The sequence below is a fragment of the Vombatus ursinus genome, unplaced genomic scaffold, assembly GCF_900497805.2.
Source record: "Vombatus ursinus unplaced genomic scaffold, bare-nosed wombat genome assembly UNPS02014864.1, whole genome shotgun sequence".
Lineage (NCBI taxonomy): Eukaryota > Metazoa > Chordata > Mammalia > Diprotodontia > Vombatidae > Vombatus > Vombatus ursinus.
The window spans coordinates 7,340,566-7,352,107 of record NW_020954642.1 but is presented as its reverse complement, the minus strand read 5'-3'; the positions used below and the strand labels follow the sequence as shown (position 1 = coordinate 7,352,107).

At 33.7% G+C, this 11,542-nt stretch overlaps 1 pseudogene; it reads right to left on the bottom strand.

Moving 5' to 3' along the window:
* Nucleotides 1–7,036: 7,036 nt before the first annotated feature.
* The window catches only part of LOC114027918, a 124,294-nt pseudogene continuing 119,788 nt past the window's right edge, over nucleotides 7,037–11,542 (bottom strand).

The window sequence follows — 11,542 nt, the reverse complement described above, 5'->3', positions numbered from 1 at the left end:
TTTTTGTTATATGTATGTCCTTTTCTTTTTTTCTGTGATTTCTTTTGAACATGGGACAAGTGGTGTAGCTGAGTCAAGAGGTATGTATATTTAGCAACTATTGTGGACATAATTCCAAAGTGGTTTCAAGAATGACTAGAATAATCTTAATATTAATCATCAAATGCATAGATCAAGTAACTTTCATAGCTTTCAATATGGAGGAAAGTTAGAGGAAATGACGAAATATAACAGATAACTTTGATTTCATAAAATTGGGGGAAAATGTTTGCATGGATAAAATCCATGCAACAAGGAAAAGAATGGAAGCTATCAATTGAAAATTTTAAAAGTTTTAAGTATCTCTAAGAAACATCTTATATAAAAGACAAAAAAAGAACTGATATAAATACATAAAACTAGGAGTATATGGGGCAACTAGGTGGCACAATGGATAGAGTGCCTGGCCTGGAGTCAGCAAGACCTGAGTTCAAATCTTGCCTCAGAAACTTACTAGCTATGTAACCTTGGACAAGTCACTTAGCCTTGTTTGCCTCAGTTTATCCCAATTGCCTCACTAAAAAAAAAAAGACTGTGTTTATCAATTCAATTAAATTTATTCATTCAACATTTATTAAACACCTGCTATGTGCCAGGTACTGTACTAAGCCCTGGAGATGCAAATAAGAAAAAGAAATACAGCTCTTGGCCTTAAGGAGGTTACAAGTCTAATCAAGGAAGGCAACATACAAAAGGAAATGGAAAAGTGAGGATGGGGTGAGGGGAAATGAACCAGGAAGAAACTAGCATAATGGCATATTATTCCATGAAGTCCAAATCAAGTAGAACTGCTGATGGAAAGTGGAGAGTTAACTAGGTAGCTCTGAAAGTTCAAATCCCTCTATAAAGAAAGAATTTTGGAAGACGTTAGGGCTCTACCCTCCTGTCCTCCAAAAAGAAAAAGGGTACCACTGAGTAATTGAGAAGGTGTTGATAACCTTCATTAATGAGATTTCAGATGATCAGATTTTCCTGGGTGGGGTATGCTGTTCCAGAATCCCAGCCAAGCAGAGCATCTTATGGAGAGTTACTTGGATCCTAGGGATATTCTCAGCCAGGATCTCTGTTACAGAAAATTAAAAAAAAAATACATACAGAGAATATGGAGCGGCATCATAGAAGTGGCATAGAGATTGCAATGGAGACAGCACCTAGTCAAAACCAAGGATTGTGGAAGTGGTAAATAATGGGCCTTACTTACACTGAGAATGAAAGGATAGAGATCCTGGCTCTTGCACAATATGCCAATCCAGGAACTGAATTTATAATCATGAATAAGATAGGGAAATTTACAGTTAAATATCATGAAATAATATTAAAAGAAAATATTATGAATTAAGAAAATCCCAAAATAAAATCCCAGAAGAAATAATTCATTTTTAGTTATTTTTATTTTTTGTCTTTTTAAAAATGTTTTTGTAGTCTTATTCATTAATTTATTCATTTTTAGTTTTCAACATTCACTTCCACAAGATTTTGAGTTCCAAATTTTCTCCCTATCTCATCCCTCTCCCAACCCCAAGACAGCATGCATTCTGAATACCCCTTCCCTTAATCTGCCATCCCTTTTATCTCCTCCCCTCCTGTCTCTCATCCCCTTCCTCTTCTATTTTCCTCTAGGGCAGGATAGATTTCTATACCCTATTGCCTATATATCTTATTTCCCAGTTGCATGTGAAAACTATTTTTAACATTTGTTTTTAAAACTTTGGGTTCCAACTTTTCTCCCATCCTCCCTCCCCACTCACCCTCACTGAGAAGGCAAAAAATATAAAATGTCCATATTTTTAGAATAAGAAATATAGGATTACATAATTCAATCTTAGAAAAAGAAATTCAGCAAGTCATAAAGGAACTTCCTTAGGGAATAGGAGAGAATAGGACTAGATAGCTTTAAAAATAAATTTTATGAATCATTTAAAGAACAATTCATTAAAATACTGCATTAACTGTTGTACAGCAGAAAAAAAGTCTTATTGAATTTTTTTATATAATTCAAATATGGTCTTGATACTAAAACTGGGGAAAATTTTTAAAAATAAAATTAAAGAAAATAATAAAAAAAGAAAACAAATGTCTTTTTAAAATTAAATAAAGGGGAAAAAGATGTTTCAACCTGCATTCAGTGATTATCAGTTCTTCAGAGGTGTATAGCATTTTTCATCATAGGTTCTTTGGCATTATTTTGGATCATTATCTTGATCAGAGTAGGTAAATCGTTCACAGTTGATCATCCTTACAATATTGCTGTTTCTGTGTACAGTGTTCTTTTGGTTGAAAATTATTATCCTTAAATAATATTGATGAAAACATTTTAAACAAAATATTATCAAGTAGACTATAACAACATATCCCAAATAATATATGTCACAACCAGGTTGAATTTGTACTAGGAATTCAGAGTTCAATATTAGGACAATCATGAATATAATGATCCTATTGATAGCAAAACCAGAAAAGTACTATGATCATATCACTAGATGTGGAAGCTTTTAACAACTTACAACATCCATTGTTGTTAAAAAAAAAAATTACAAATCAACGCAATAAGTGATTCTCTCTTTAAAATAATATTTAATATCTATCTAAAACAGGAAACTGCATTATCTATAACAACAAACTAGAGGTATTTCCAAATTATCACTGTAACTGTTCAATATAGTTTAAGAAATGTTACATATAGGAATAAGAAAAGGAAAATGAATTTTCATAATAAGTATAGACAAAGAAGAAATATAATTATCTCTGTGAAGATGACATGATGGTTTATTTAAAGAAACAGTCTACTGTAAAAAATGAAAATAAATTTAACATTTTCTTTAAGTTATAGGATATGAAACAAATCAACATAAATCATCATTTTAAAATATCCCCCAAAAAATTCATCAAGAATAAATAGAAAAATTCCACTTAATAGTAGTACAAAAATATAAATATTTGGGAGTCTATTTACTAAGGCCCACATCACAGCTATATAAACGTGACTACAAAACATTCTTTACCCTAATAAAGGCAGATCTAGATACCTGGAAATATATGAATTTCTCATGGATAGATCAAATTAATATAATAAAAATTACAATGCTATCTAAATCAAGTCACTTATTGAAAGCCATGACAAACTACTAAAGGATTACTTCATAGAGAAAGTAAAAAATAATAGAATTCAGCTTGCAAAACAAGAGATCAAGACTACCAAGGGAACAAATGAAAAAATGGGGTGGGGGTTGCTTAGCAATACCAGATCTAACTATATTACAAACCTGTAATTATCAAGACATTTTGATACTGAGTAGAAAAAGGTTGATCCTGGGAATTGCTTAGTTACATGACATACAGAAGCAAATGAACACAGTAGCCTAGTGTTTGATAATCCCCAACATCCCAGTTACTAGAGCAAGAATTTGGTATTCCACAATAAAATGTTTGGGAAAATAAGAAAGAAGCTTGACAGAAACTAGGTATAAAACAAATTCTCACAGCATATTCCAAGACAACCTCTAAATGGGTACATCACTTAGATTTAACAGGTGACATCAAAAACAAATGAGAGGAGAAAAAACGAAATGATCTGATAGATATGATAGATCTATGAATAGGAAAAGAGTTCATGACCAAATAGGAGATAGAGAGGGTCACAGAAAGTCAAATGGATAATTGTGATTAAATTTTTTAATAAAAGTCTTGCACAATAAAACAATGCAATAGAATTTGAACGGAAGTGTATAAATGGGGGAAAATCATAGCAATTTTCTCTGACAAAGTTCTTATTTCAAAAATATGGACCTGATTCAAATAAATAAGAAGGGCCATTCCCCATCTAACAGAGTTAAAGGATATGAATAAAGAGTTTTCAGAGGAAGAAATCCAAGTTTTCAATTGTGATGTAAAAAAATGCTGTAGATCACAAATAAATTGTAGAAATACAAATTAAACCATTTCAGAGACACCTTAGACCTATTATATTGACAAAGATGACTAAAAAGGAAAGTGATACATGCTTACAGGGGTTATGGGAAAATAGGTACATTAATATACTATTGGTACAACTGTTAATTGGCCCAGCCATTCTGGAAAAGGACTTTGTCATTATGCCTCAAAACTACTTTATATTGTTCAATTGTTGTTTGTGAACTTTTACACTAAAATATAACTATTTTAGAGGTCCATACCCCAAAGAAATGAAGCAAAGAAAAATATCCATATCTATCTCCTTGTGGTAGCAAATAATTAGAAACCGAGGAGGCAAATGACTGAAGAAGTTATGGCATGTGAATGTGGTGGAATAATATTGTTTTATAAGAAATAATGAAGTTATGATTTCAGTAACACATGAGAAAAATTATACAAATTGATGCAATGTAATCAGACCCAAGGGAAAAATATTTCATAATAGAAATATCATAAAAAACTAGCAACTTAAAAAGATTATACTTTTTTCAACATAATGACCAATCACAATTCCAGAGGACTCAACATAAAATGTGCTATCCTTCACTTAATAGTTAAAAGACTCAAAGAAGAGAGTGAGACTCTTTTTTTTTTTTTTTGGATGGCCAACAGGGAACTTTCATTTTGTTAATTCTACATCTTTGTAGGAAGGGTTTAATTTTTTTCTAGCTTTCTCTCATTTTATTTTAAATTGGCCTGTTTTAATCTCTTAATTTAATTTTAATTTTAAAAAATTTCTAAAATTTATAACAGGTCTCATTTCCTTTACTTTTTTTTCACTGGTCTACAATTCAGATTGTAAGTAATGTGAATTTTAGTGTATGAAAGAAGGATGTTGTTATTCTTTTTAGATAATAGTTCCAGGATCCTAGATAATATTTCCCACAAATTATGGTTGAAAACATCTCCACCATGCTTATGTGGTAAGATAGAGGGATGACATAATGTATGCCTGTGCTGTGCTAGCTCATGATGATATTGCTAAAGTTAACCTGTGAGCTTAGTGTTGGCAAGATGCCTTTGTCTGTTGCCCTGTAAAGCAAGTGGGCACTGGTCATTGAGTGGGCAACCCATTTTGGGATTTGGGTAATGCATACAGGAATGCATGTACCTGCTTTGATTGGCCCCCATTAAGGCTTAGGGGATCTTGAAGGAGTTATACTCTTAATCTTGCCTGCCCCTGTGCGAAGTATGATTAGAAAATGCTGGAGGACTTGGTGCTCCCATTATCAGCAACCCTCTTTTCAGAAGACTAGACTAGAATAAAGTAAGCTTTTTTAACCCCTTTGAAGCTGTCTTTCTGTCTGGCCAGATCAAGCGAACCTGTGCTAGAATACCTGTGTTCTCCTGTGTTCTCCTGCCCAGCAAATGGTATTATCTGTGTTTTTACCTGTGAAACAGAGTTATATCCATGCAAAGTTTCTATAATGAGAAAAGTAATAGACCACTTTCTTTTCAGCAGCACAAAATTACAAACACAGGAAGGTGCAAGTTAAACCAAGACCCTTCATAAATCACAGTTCATCCATATAAACAAAATAAAATTTTGTTCATTTCACAGTTAGAAAAATTAACATCTCCCTCATGAGAGGAGGCAGGAGTTTTCAATTCAGGCCTCACAGTTTTGTGAAGAAATCCATTACGTTGGAGGCAGAATATAAGCAGGAACTTTCTTAAATCTGAATAGGGGAATGACTGAACAAGTTGTGGTATATGTTCATGATGAAATACCACTGTGCTATAGAAAATGATAAGCTTGATGATCTTAGAAAAACATGGATAAGTTTGCAATGAATGAAGAAGAGTGAAATGAATAGAACCAAGAAAAAATTGAACATAGTAACAGAAATATTGTTTTAAGAACAACTTTGAGTGACTAAGTCATTTTGACTATTATAAATAGTTAAATTAACTACAAAGGACATATGAAGGAAGATGCTATGTGCATCCAGAGAGAAAACTGATAAATAGAATTATGTATAGAATGATTTTACATATACATGCACATATATATATGCGTGTACATATATATCACAAACACATATGTATACATATATATATACACATATATTTAAACACACATATTTGTGTCAAATAGTAGCCATCTCTAGGATGTGGGGGAAAAAAAAGGAAAAAAAAGTTACATGATAATTTTTTTATGTATTTTAAAAGAATAACAAGTTGTACATAATAATAGATTTGCAGTTTTATGTACAATCATCTTTTTTTTCTATTCTACTATGTTATGGAAATGCTTGTTTTATTTCTTAAGTTTAGATTAAAATAAATAAAATTAAAAACAATGAAGCCAAATGCTCAGGGTGATACAGAAGAAATTTCACATGAAATTATTTTAATCCTTCCTTCTACACACAAAGAGAATGGCATAAAGCTGGTAAATTTTATTTTATTCATTGTAATATTCAAAGAGAAAACATTTTGAGGGCTATGTAAAAGAAAGATTTTTTTAAAAAGAAAACAACAAAAAAACTGAATAGAAGGTTGTTTTGTTTGTTGGCAGAAGTTATTTTAGTAAGAGGAACATAAGAGAGAAAAGAAAGTTTCTAGGGGTGTTTGATTTCCAAAGTTTGACCTTGGATAATAGGAACTCACACTTAATGACTCTCCTCAATGAATGGTACTCACAAAAGGATTATTTTAAAAATATTATCAAATGCTTGTTTTCACCATAGGTCAAAGTTGTCCAATTGTAAACACATAAAAAAATGCTTACAATCAGAATTGCAATTCTCCTAAAGGTTCCCAGAAGCTCCAAATTCACCCTGGCCCTCTTTTTTCCTGTATAGTTAAGAAGGGAAGGACATTGTTACACTTAGTGACCAGATTTGATAATATCAGTTTAACAGGGCTCCTTCACCTGCCCTGTACTCAGGAACTCAGCCCCAGCTCTCTGTTGGCCCATATCTCAGCACACTAGTTGCTATCACGGGTATTTACAAAGGAAAACAAAATATTTACTCCAAATTTATTCATCACATTTTTAAAGCACCTTTCCTCCTCAGAGCACAACCACAGTAGCAGGAAGTTAGAGACTGCTGTGCTTTGCTGCATGAGCCCCCATCCTCTGGGGATCATGAAAAGGATAGTAGATAGGTCCTGGAGCTCCCCAGAAGGGACGTGGGGGTCCCAATGGGTGGAACATGTATGGTCCAAGACTTATCGGGCATGGATATGAAATCCCGGGAGGAGGAAGCAAGGCAATATTAAAATCTGGGTTAAATCGGGTACCTCTGGGAAAGAAATTAAAATAATTGGCAGAGGTTTCTTCTTCAGCTACTGGAGGAGGAAGAGAAGCTCCCAAAGTCCTGTGACAGACTTCATCTTAATTCCAGAGTCTGTGGTTCCTTCATCTTTCATTTGCTTTCCTTTTGCTGACTGGGACCTTCCTCAGTTCACATTAAGGCCGCACCCATTTACAATCAGTTTTTGAAGGACTTCTGGGTATTCATCTCTGCAGCTTGCCTAGTAGCAAACTGAATGAAAGCACACTGCTGCCTCTGTACAATTGTTGTCATTCAGATCTCACCAAACTGGTAAAAGGGATTTCTAAAATCAGTCTCCTTGATTGTATCTTCAAAGCCAACTAACATATAGTGTAGTAATAGTCTTATCATCTAGTGGGTCCAGATGAGGCATTGTTGAAACCTATTTTAGAAAGCTTATCTGCAATGGGATTATTAATGCCATAATACCAGAATATTGTATGTTCTGATCAGCAAAAGCATCATCAGGATCTGTAGGCTTCTCATGTCTGTATGGTTACTCTTCTTTTCTTTTATATTCTCCTTTTGCCCAGAAGGAATGAATTTGAGGACAATTCTGTTTGAACTATGAGGTGGATTGAGTCAATTTAAACAGCATATTACTGTTGATGGTAGCCTTCCCAAGAACACCAACCAGCTAAGTTTTCATCAGAGTTAGAAATCTCTTGCTCATTATTCCGGGTATACTATTTTGTAGGCATGTCATCCTTAAAGGACAGTCTTGCATCAGGGACCTGAATAGGTAAGCCATATTCTAGGTCCAAAAGGCAAGTCTAACATTTTAGCTTGCTTCAAGTTTGGTACATTTCAGTCTTCTCAAAACACATGTGAACACTGGGGCATCAGTGTAACACTCTGAATAGGCTGGAACAAATTTTGCATTCTTTTCCATCCTTTTCTTTGATCATCTGAATATAGAGATTTTCTCCAAGGCACATCTGATACAGAAGAGGGAAGTCTGAGTCCTCCCACTTCTAACTGTTGTAGGAATTGAGAAATTGCCATCTTGGAAATAGTGGGGTGCATGACACTGTCAGGGGAAGTAGGAGCGGCAGAACTGGCCCTTGGGGTCTATTTTTCTTGCTTTCTCAAATGAAGGTGGGGGAAATGGGAGAGAGAGAATGTGGATCTGAAAAAATGAAGTAAAATTTAACTAAATAAAAACTAAACTCCTTGAAATATAGCAACAATGAACCAAAGAGCATATTTTAAGAAATCATAAAAGTAGGCAAAAAAAAAATCACAACATTATACCAGTCAACTAGTGACAGAAAGTCCTATCACCTTGATATATGATAACTAAATTCAAGAGCTTCCAGGTTAAGGAAAATATATTATGATCACCCAGAAAGAAAGATATTTCCTATCAAGAAACCATAGCCAAATTCAAGAGAGTGTATAATGGAAAGTTCCTCCCAATTCTCCATTTACAGAGGGTGCCTAGATCAGTCATCTATTTCCCAACAGGCAATACTCCTCTGGACTTCATCATGCCCCTATGCTGGGTGCCAACATTTGTTCCGTAATGTTCAGCTTCTTTTTATGTCATTTCCCCCATTAAATTGTGATAACCTTGGGGAGAAAGACTGTCTTTTATCTCTCTTTGTATCCCCAGTTCTTAGTGCAATTCCTAGCATATACTAGTCATTTAATAAATGCTTATTGGTTGTTTGAGTAACACGAGATTGCAGTAACTAATGTAAAAGAACAGAAAATTTTGAAGATACCAAGGGACAAAAGAATAAAATTTGCTAACATTTATTTTGTTCTGTAAGGCTGCACAGTGATTTACGTGTTATCTTATTTGATCCTCACAACAACTCTGTGAATAGTTGCTATAATTATTCAGATTTTACAGATGAGGTAATTGTGTCTCAGAGGTTAAGTGACTAGCCAAAGGTCACATGGCTAATGTTTGAAGGAACTGTTTGAATTCAGGTATTCCGGATGCCAAGTACAACCCTTTAGCCACTGCATCATCTAGTTTCTTACAATTAAAGATAACTTGTCTCAGAACACTTAATATAATCCTATTGGCACATTATTTTACTAAGGTATTTTGAATACTGCAATTTTGTTCTAATTGTCTAACTATGGGAATTTCAAGCCACAACAAGTTAATGTTCAAATGTTTTTAGAAGTAACATTCCTATAATGATTTAAGAGCTATGCACCTCTTTCCTCACAACACTGTGTAAGTTGGGTAGTACAGATGCTATGCATGTTTTGAAAATGGAGAAACATAACATGACTTGCCCATGATCACAAAGACAGTAAATGTTCCACCTAAGAACTGAACCCTCATCTAAACATTAATTTCAAATCTATAGTTATTTTGGTTTTTTTTCCTAAGCTTATCATACAGCCTGAATATTTGGTATCATCATAGAGTCAATACTATTTCTATCATATGTCAATGTTAAGGATTTTATAGGTATGAATTAAATGAGTCAGTTGTTGGATAATGCTGAAAAAATAGTCAATGATGTCAGATATTCACTGGGAATAATTTTTTTTTTATTTTGATATGTGGTCAACCTCACAGTAAACTGAATGAAGAGGAGTTGTCCAGGTGCTCCAAGGATGAAGTAGTGGTTTGTCTTCTAGGGAATGACAAAGTAGAGACACATAGATATCAGGAGACAGTTCATTCAATAATTTTCAGAAAAAAAAGCAAAGACAATTAAGGTTTTGTTATTCACTGTTCAAGTCTGATGAGAAAGATATTTTTGACTTATTAACATTAGAAAGTATGTTTTCCCAGGATACTTGTCTGAGACATAGTAAAAAACGTTTGGGATATCTATCAATACACATAGTTATGACTCACTTCTTATAATTCATACAGGTACAAACAATCATATCAGAGGAAGCTAAAAAAATTATTACAATTACTGTTACAAATTACAAATTATTATTTTAATTTCTTGAGCAAAAAACTGAAGGTCATAGGACCGTGGATTATGTTGTCTTCACTATTATTCGTTGAAAGCAAGGGATACATACAAGAAAGGTGATTTAGAAAGTTAACTGCTGGCTAAGAACATAACATTTAAGAATGGATGTTAGACTTTTGGACCACAGTACAAATAAAGTGATAGCAGATGCCTGCCCAGAGTTGGAGTAAACCAGACGAAGCCTGACACAGATAGATAGATAGATAGATAGATAGATAGATAGATAGATAGATAGATAGATAGATAGACAGACAGACAGACAGACAGATAGATAACTTGCTATCTTACAAATGTAACCAAGAGGGTGTGTGTGTGTGTGTGTGTGTGTGTGTGTGTGTGTGTGCACGCGTGTGTGTGTAAGGAAGAAAAATGACTACGTTAGGTGTATCCATCATTTTAAGTACTATAGAATTTACCTACAATGAAAAAAGAAAAATAACATTTGAGACATCTAGAAGTTCTCTAGAAACCTGGAAACAAAAGTCCAGGAAGGAGTTATTAAGTATAACCTAGATAGAGGAGACAAAGAATGAGGGGAAAGAGAATTAACAATTATTGAGTACCTACTATGTGCCAAACATTATGCTAAGTACTTCAAAATATTTTCTCATTTGACACTCTAATGTCTATATACAATGCCCAAAATTAAGGCAATAAATAAGAAAACCTAGAGGTCCTAAGAGAAGGAGGGGAATTTGACTTAATTGGCAATACTGTGTCTTGGTGGAATAAAAACAATGACTTGAATATGGTCTTGGCTGAGTATAACTTATTCAAATAAAACAGGTGACATTCTTGATATCAGGGGCTGTTTTTTGTTGTGTATTTGTTTTGCCTTTCTGGGTATTCCCAAACCTTAGTATAGTGCCTGTAACACAGCAGGTTTTTAATAAATGCTTTTTGAATTAACTTCACTATTATGGTACCATTGTATATTACATAGCTATAATCACGTGCAGAATTCCAGGAATAAGAAGGAGAAAGCATAGTGCAGAGTATTTGGGTAAATGTCAATTGTTGGAGGAAAATAATATTTTATCCTCAAAATATAGTACAGAGTGCCTAGGCAGAAAAGAGAAGAAGACTTCAGGAAATAGATTGCAAACTTGCTACAAAGGCCTGGCATAGTAGTGATGGGAGACTTCAAAATCCAAATGTAAAGAAACACAATTTTCAAGCAAGATGGAAATAGTTTGGGGCACCCAAAGGTGGCAGAAAATGACTTTTTGGCATAAAAAACCACTATCATCATGTTGTAAATTATATAAGGTGATTCCACTTTAATGGGTGAATACTTTGGTTGTTAAAAGG